Source organism: Mauremys mutica, chromosome 3 (assembly GCF_020497125.1).
Source record: "Mauremys mutica isolate MM-2020 ecotype Southern chromosome 3, ASM2049712v1, whole genome shotgun sequence".
Lineage (NCBI taxonomy): Eukaryota > Metazoa > Chordata > Testudines > Geoemydidae > Mauremys > Mauremys mutica.
The window spans coordinates 196,723,960-196,732,386 of record NC_059074.1 but is presented as its reverse complement, the minus strand read 5'-3'; positions in this window follow the sequence as shown (position 1 = coordinate 196,732,386).

The following is an 8,427-nucleotide window of genomic DNA, read 5'->3' as shown; positions in this document are numbered from 1 at the left end:
CCCAAGTCAGTCGCCAGAGACTCTGTGGGGTTTTCGCCTTCCTCTGCAGCATGGGGCACAGGTCACTTGCGGGTCAATTGTTCTCCCTGTCCACTGAAGGTAGGACAAGATGTAATGGGTTTAATCTGCAGTAAGCAAGATTTAGGTTATATATTAGGAAAATCTTTCTAACTATAAGGAAAATCTTTCTAACTCTAAGGATAGTTAATTAGTGGGAAAAGTTACCAAGTTTATGGAACTCCCATCACTGGAGGTTTTTAAGTACTGATTGGACAAATACCAGTTAGGCATGATGTAGGTATACTTGGTCCTGCCTCAACATGGGGCATTTAAAATGAGACATATCAAAAGACTTCTTTTCTTATAATCAGCTATCTATGAATGACAAGAAATATATTGCATGAGACTCTAGAGCAAAAAAAAAAACAAAACATTTCTTCCGTATATATTTTCTATAATTTTTTCAGAACTCCCAGGTTACTGATAGGAATTAAGTGAAACTGACAGAAACAGCTGCATTTACAACAATAATTCTTCTTGGTTTACTTTTCTGAATACTTTTTTAGAATAGTTCAAAAGATCTATTGTTCAAAACTATGGAAAAAATAGGCAAAAAATGCTTATGCAGTTTCATTAGTGCATAATGCAAAGCCCTTTGAAGTCAATAGGAGTCTATAAAGAGGACTGTATAGAACACATCTTTTAAAAATACCAGAATATGAGCCCTATAGGATCTAGCCTGGTGTTAAAGGAACCAAAAGACTATGTTTACATGTTGGCTGCAATGTGCAGCAAGTCCTGGATTGTAGTTGTGCTGCTGGTGCTGAGATGGGAAGGTTAGCTGTAAGCAACACAGAAACAGATGAGAAATGTCGAAGGCCTGTGGAATTTGACCCTTTTTTCATGTGAATCCTTGTGCTCTGCGGTTTTGTCAGGATTGCCCCAGCTTTCCTGCACCTCTCCTAGTGCAAAAGGCTGATATGGCTTTCAAAAGCTGAAGACTGGTGTACAATGTTTCCCCCCTCTGCATATGTTTTTGCAGCAGGGTAGGATATGACATGATGTTATTTGTAACAATGTAATAATTTGCTATGCAGGTACAGCATGGAGCCCTACACAAACATTTTCTACCGTGTAAGTGATTAATATAATCCTATCGCTAGTACAATCCTGGAAATCACCACTCTCACAGACGGTGAGCTGAGCTCACCTTCTCATTTTACACTGAATTTCATACTAGGAGACAGTAAAGCTTCTCTGGGATCCATTTTGGTGTCATTTTTTAAAATGATGTTTTACATATCTATTAGTGAAGTGACCTTCCCAGGTTCCTGCGGGTGTATTCATGTTTGCAAATGATATAGATCTCCTATCTGTGAAACGCAGGATTAATGTCGCAGCCTCGTATCATGGAACCTGGGCATTGGTATAGTCTCATTATGGTTCCCTGGCAACAAAGCAGCAAGGCACTCTCATGAATGTTAACAATTCTTATTCACATAACCTTCAATCACTTCCTTAGAATCTTGCAGAAATAAATGAGTGTATCAGTGTTATCTGCTTCTGGAATATCAGACTCAAAACACAAATCTTTTTCTGTTCAGGGAGAGAATTATTACTATGGTTTTATCTAGGAGTATAGTTTCTATTTTTCTCTGTAGACTTTTAGTGCTGGAGTCATACCCTATTGCTTCATCTGAAAACGATACAATAATAATCCCATTTTCTCCTCACATTGTCTAGAGAAAACCTGACTGTTGGTATCTGTTCTTAGCTTATAGGATGAATGTGTGATAATGTGACTAACCTATTGCTAGGTGTATAAATAAATATCTCTTTTAGAAGGGGAAAAAATCACCATTGCCATTTTTAAACATTTTAAACTATTTTTTTCAATAATTTTATAGCTAGAAAAACAAAAAGAACAAAGGATAGTGTCATTAAAACATTGCACTAACTAGTACATATAAGCATTCTTCCTTTTCTTTATGATTTTTATTAAAGTACTACCTAGAAGCTGCAACGAAAATGAAGGCCCCTTTCTACTAGGCACTGCACATATATGTAGTAAGAGAGAATCTCTCTGTAACAGGTCAGGACTCACCCTGCGGCGCCTCCTGCTGGTGACTCTGGGAATTAGCTCTATTCCAGCGTTGGGAGCACTCTCTGCAGGCTGGTGATCCACCTGTCTTCAGGCCCCCCGTGTCCCTCCCTGGACCCGGTGCCCTCTTACATGGGGTGCTACCCCCTAGCAGTAACCCCTTTCTCTCTGGGTCTCCCCTCCTTAGGGAACCCTCACCCTCTATCCCCACCTTGCCTCAGTATTGGCTACTGACAGTCATTGTCTAGCCCCACACTCTAGGGCAGACTGCAGTATCAGCCTACTCATCACAGGCAAAGGGGTTTGGATCTGCTGCTTTGGCCTACCCCTGGGCTGCCCTCTGCAACCCCCAGTACCTGTTGGCCCTGTGCTAGGCCGCAGCCTGGGGCTTTCTAGGCTGGAGCTCCCCAGCTCCTCAGCCTTCCCCAGTCCTGCTTCACCCTAGGTACCTTGTCTCAGCTCCTAAGCAGCCAGGCCCATCTCTCTCTATAGCCAGAGAGAGACTGTCTCACTCCTGGCTTCCCTGCCTTCTTATAAGGCCCTGTTCCTCAGTTTGGGGCGTGGCCCCCAGCTGCAGCCACTTCCCCAATCAGCCCAGCTTCTAAAGCAGCAGCTCTCAAGCCCTGCCAGGCCACTTTTAAACCTGCCTTCAGGGCCGGAGCAAGGTCCACCCTGCTACACCCTCCCTTGAAGAACTTACAGGCTAAATAGACAAGACAGATAAAGGCTGGGAGGGGAAACAAAACTGGGGAGAGGTGAAGTGATTCTCCCAAGGTCACACAGCAGATCAGTGATAGAGCTGGGAACAGAACTCAGCTCAGTGCTCTATCCCTGGGACCACATGTCCAACGGCTTTGCCCACACAGGCTCCTCTGACCAGGACTGAAAGTGAGCCTAAGATTATGCACAGTTAAAACCAGCACATTAGAAATGGGCCTCACACACAGTGGATCAGATCCTAAGGTGGTGTAAATCAGCCTAGGTCCATTGAAATCTACAGCTTCACACCAGCTGAGGCTCTCTCCCAATATTTGGAGAGACATTTTGATCCAGACCTAAACTTCCCCAAAGTTCAAGGTATTCGGATCCAAGCTTTCGTTCAGCCCACTGTAGAGAAAGCGATCAGTTATCTGGACCCCAACTTTACAGAACAGGGGTATTCAGTTCCTGTATGTAGATTTAAATCCAACTGTCAGACATATATGCCCTCTGCAGGGGAGAAAGCTTTGAATTTTTAGACAGAGGACACCCAGTAGAAATGGTACTTACAAAGCATAATAATGTACCTATAAATATAAATTCTGACCACAAAAATTCCCCATCACAATAAGCACTAAATAATACCTCAGGAGGCAGTCACAGCAGGACTGAATGGAGATGGAGAAACTCATACTCCCTGCGGTGACAAGATGTGGTAGGGAAGCTTGCCTTGCCGCCGCCTTTGCTGAATCTGCGGAGTAGGGGGTGTAAACAAAAACACTTAACGTTACTAAAGAAACCATTGTTTGTAGTGGGCTGTGGTTCAAGCCCTACATAAGCTGAGGACTTCTGTCACTAGGCCTTGATTCTGCAAATACTTGCGTATGTGTGACTCTTAAGCACAAGAGTAGTCCTGTTGACTTCAATGTAAAGTTAAGCATATGCCTAAGTGCTTGCAGGATGGGGCCTACATCATGTAAGGTAAATGCCACTAAATTCCCCAACCTATCCAGCTCCCCACGTTAGTTTTAATTCTTTTTAATTTAAATAATACTTAGCTCTTATATATTCAGTGTATTTGTAGCCATGTCAGTCCCAGGATATTACAGAGGCAAGGTGGGTGAGGTAATATCTTTTATTGGACCAACTTCTGTTGCTCAGAGAGAGAAGCTTTTGAGGCACATTTTGAAGCTTATGCCCAAATAAATCTGTTAGTCTTCAAGGTGCCACCGGACTCCTTGTTGTTTTTGTGGACACAGACTAACATGGCTACCCCTCTGATATGAGGCACATTGTCTCTCTAGCTCTTATATAGCACTTTTCACCTGAAGAACTCAGAGCACTTCATAAGAGGGTAAACAATATCTTGATTTTATACCGTGTCACTTTATGATTCTGTTAGAGAAAAGATCCTGGGGGAAAACATCCTAGAAAATTGACCTGTGAATAAAATGCTCTTAAGGTATGAATATATGACCCTGCAACTTCACACACTCCTGTCTCCCATGGGATTCTGTTCCATTATGGCAGCCTATTTTAGCTGTTTGGAACAATGTCACATGCAACTAGCATCTCATTAAATTCCATTGTGCGCAGTTATGCAGGCATGCAAAGCCCTGGCAGGCGGGCCACACTACTCATAGCAAAGGTTTCCGTATTCAAAGACTACAATGAGAATTTCAATCACAATACAACACGGCCAAGGAAGTCTGACATTTCATCACAGCTTTCATCAGGATCAACAGCAAGAATGCACCTGCAAATGCTTTCATACATCCCTCAGCCCAAGGAACAGCTCATGGTTCTAACAGGAGAACGTACAAACCCACAGAGTACGAGCAGGATTCTGTGGTTCACCTCTTCAGAAACTCGGCGTGGAAGGCCGAGGTGGCAGGGTGGGCAAAAATGGCTTTATGCCACCATTGTGCCATCCAAATAATGGACTACTGTGGAGGCCAGAATGGCTCCTGGCATAAGTTAGAGCAGCACTGGGGGTTTGCCCTTTGTTTTTGGCTCCTACTCCTCCCAGTATGCCCACTATGCTAGGGCCTGTGAGGAAGAGCAGCACAGGGCCTCTCCAGCTTCTCTGTGGCCCATATATTCCATCAGAACAGCATATAGAGGTCAGAGAAGGTGGACCAGAATCCAGCCTTAACTTTCTGGCATTTTCCCATTTGGCTTAATGCAAAGCTGCATTTGTGCCACTATATGGGGCAAAGGGGGCAACTTTCAGGCATCATTAACTCTCCTGAGCCTCCTGACATGATCTAAAAGTGTTTCCATTTGCTAGCACTCCTCGATCTCCTTGGATCTAGAGGAAACCCTGAATAATAATATTAAAATACATATGCCTGGGGTCTTTACAATGTAAGGGCAGGAGAAAGGGAAAAACAGCTCTGGAGTGCCCCTCTCTGTCCTGTTGAGACCCTAAGTAAGGTTTCAGTTACAGTTTAATGAATACTCCTCTATATTAACCCTTTCCAAACTGGCTTTTGCATCCCAGTTTTCTGGTGGCTCTGTCATATGCAGATTCTGAGAAGATACACTGTGGTTCTGGCTCCAAGCAGAACCAGTTTCTCCATTAAGAATTGCTACCTGGGTTTGCACTGATGCTGTAAATATTGATAGTGTGCTTTTCAGTCATAAGGCCAATTTCTGTTTAGCTTGGAGAAGGAGCTGAATAAATTTGGGGATGAAACATCTTTCATGTTGAAGTTTCCAGTAGCTGGCCAGAGTTCTAAGAAACCCTTTGGATTGTAGCTATTCTCCCCCCCCCACACACACACACACACACACATTGCTTGGTTATAACTGTCCAGATAGCAAGAGACTGTGTGAGCAACGTGTTTCAATCCATTCAGCTGATAAGAGGTTAGTGGCCTCTTTAGGTCATATATAGCTCGGTCTGAGTTAGCCTAAAATGAGTTTAAGATGAATTCCCTGAAGAAATGGTTCCTGGCATGTGATCTGGCTGCTGAGTAGCATTTCTTAAAGTGATAGTATTCCAATCTGATTTCCCCACAGGCTGTGGTTATTTAGCAAGGTTAATATGGGGACACTTCTTTCATTTAAGCAAGGACCATAAGGCATCACATTTCTCAAAGAATTTACTAAAGAAAAAGCAAGGATGCATTTGACATAGGAACCAAGGGCCAGATTCTCCTTGTCCTGCATCTTGTGAAGTCATTTATACTCGTGCAAAGTGGGAGCAAAAGGCTACCAAATCAGAGCAGTAGCGTTTTACAGCTACTTTGCACTGGTGACAATGACTGTGTGGGGTGCATGTCAAGGGAGAATCAAGTTCCAAGCCCGTAGGAAGAGCATTCATTTTTTATCCCATTGACACATCCACTTAGCTAAAGTCCCTCTGTAGAAATTGGATTTTATCTGTTGTAGCAATGGTTTGAAATGGAAACCGTAATGTTTGCTCAGGTCTGTAGAGACAGACAACAATGAAGATCTCAGGATTTTGTTGTTGTTTTTGTTGTAAAGGGTAAACTGAGGTGCAGCATGATGGGATAAAAATTAAAAAGTGATTTGTTTGATATTTTCAAGACTGACTTTGCATTTAAATACTTGGCCAGTTTCCCAGCAATCCCAACTCTCAGAAAGTCACAGTTCAGTTCTTGGTCTGTTCCTGGAGCAAAGAAACTATGAGCTGCCTCTTACTTACGCATGGTCTACACTGGGGGGAGGGTGGGCGGTTAATCTAAGATACACAACTTTAGAGGTATTAGTGAATTTACCATCTTGTCCTTTGACTGACAACTCTTGGGGTCAGGGACTGTCTTTACTATGTGTCTACACAGTGCCTAGCACAATGGAGCCCTGGTCTTGGAATGAGCCTTTAAGTGCTATTGTAAGACACATAATAAATAATATTGTCTAAGATCACCCATAGAAATCTCCTCTCTATCATATCAAATGTTTTTTCAGCAACCAGATTTTGATTCTGGTGAGTCCTTAGCAGTGCTTTACAATGCTGTGACTAGACCCTGAATATTAGCAATGACTGATGATCTGTCACTGATACAGCCAGTATGCTCATTAATAATGAGAAAAGAAGCCTCCTACTTCAGATGTTTAGCTAAAAGTTGTGCATATATTTTACAATCTAAACTTAAAAAGGAAATTGAACATCTCCTGTAAATTGAAGCTCTATCCTCCGACATATCTTTTCCAGGCTTGTGGAAGACCGTGACAGATGCTATAATAAGATGGGCCAAGAAAGCATCAGCCTCTAAGAAAATGATGTAGGGTGGAAATCATAGGGACAAATACATCTTGGAACATTCAGAGATTTGTCCAAAGAATACACCTCAAAGCAAAATCTCAAGAACTGTCTAATGCAGTGGTTCCCAACCTTTTTGTCTGGCGGGCGCCAGACGAAGGACCATGGTGGTGGTGGAGCATCCGCTGAAATGCCGCCGAATTTCTGCGGCATTTCAGCAGCAACGCCTCTCGATGACGTCGCTTGTTGGTGGCAAGCAGCGTCATCGAGAGGCGTTGCCGCCAAAATGCCGCAGAAATTCAGCGGCGACACCTCTCGATGACACCGCTTTCCGCCGACAAGCAGCGTCATCTAGAGGCGTTGCCGCTGAAATGCCGCAGAAATTTGGCGGCATTTCGGCGGATGCTCCACTGTCGGCCAGGACGCGGGCGCATTTAGATGCCCCCGCGAGCGCCATGCTACCCGCGGGCACCGCATTGGGGACCCCGGTCTAATATAGTGGTAGGTCAGCACTAGATTAGGCTCCCAAGGGAGGCTGTGGATTCCTCATATTTGGAGATTTTTAAGAACAAATTAGACCAACATCTGTCAGGGATGGTCTAGGTATATGTGGTCCTCCCTTAGCACAGTGGGCTGGAATAGATTACCTCTCAAGTTGTCTTCAAGCACTACATTTCTATAATGCTCCAGGATATACTGCATCCTTTAACAGAAAGAGTTAAAGAGACAATGGTGGCAGCAAAGGAAATTGCCTGTACCTACTTCTTGCAGGAAGGGAACAAAATGTCTTTATCCTGAGCAACAAAGACAAACATTTGTTCAAAACTTTCAACTCCTTTTTCCCTCACCCCTTTTCCCATTTGATTTTTCATCCTGTTTACATATTCCCCATTACTCATATGAGGACCTCTCTTCATATTTTTAAATTTCACCCAATATATTTCCGGGAAACTCTGAAATAATTTCAAAATGGTTTCTTTGATGTTACAGTAACCTAAAGTATCCTGAATTTGCATTTCATTGAATATATTCCATGCTTTACCAGTTAACTTCGCAACAAAGGTGGGGATTTCCTTGTCCTCGGGAATTTCATGAATTACACACAGCCTCTGAAAAGTAGCAAAATATTCTGTGACATCATCTGTCTCTTTGTTTGCAGGACACAATTGCTCCCAATTCTGGAGAGGTGGGAATCGGAGGTGTGGGCGAGTTCTGGTTCTGTCTGTCTGACAGACCCAGTTGGTGCTTTTGCTTGCCCGCCCTCTCTCTCTCTCTCTTCCATGGCTAGTCTCTGGGCCTTGGCTTCCTGGGCTTTCAGCTCGATGGCCTGCTGATGTGCTAACTCCTCAGCTTGCTTCTGGCCCCCTATTTCCAGTTCCTTTAGCTCCAGGATTCA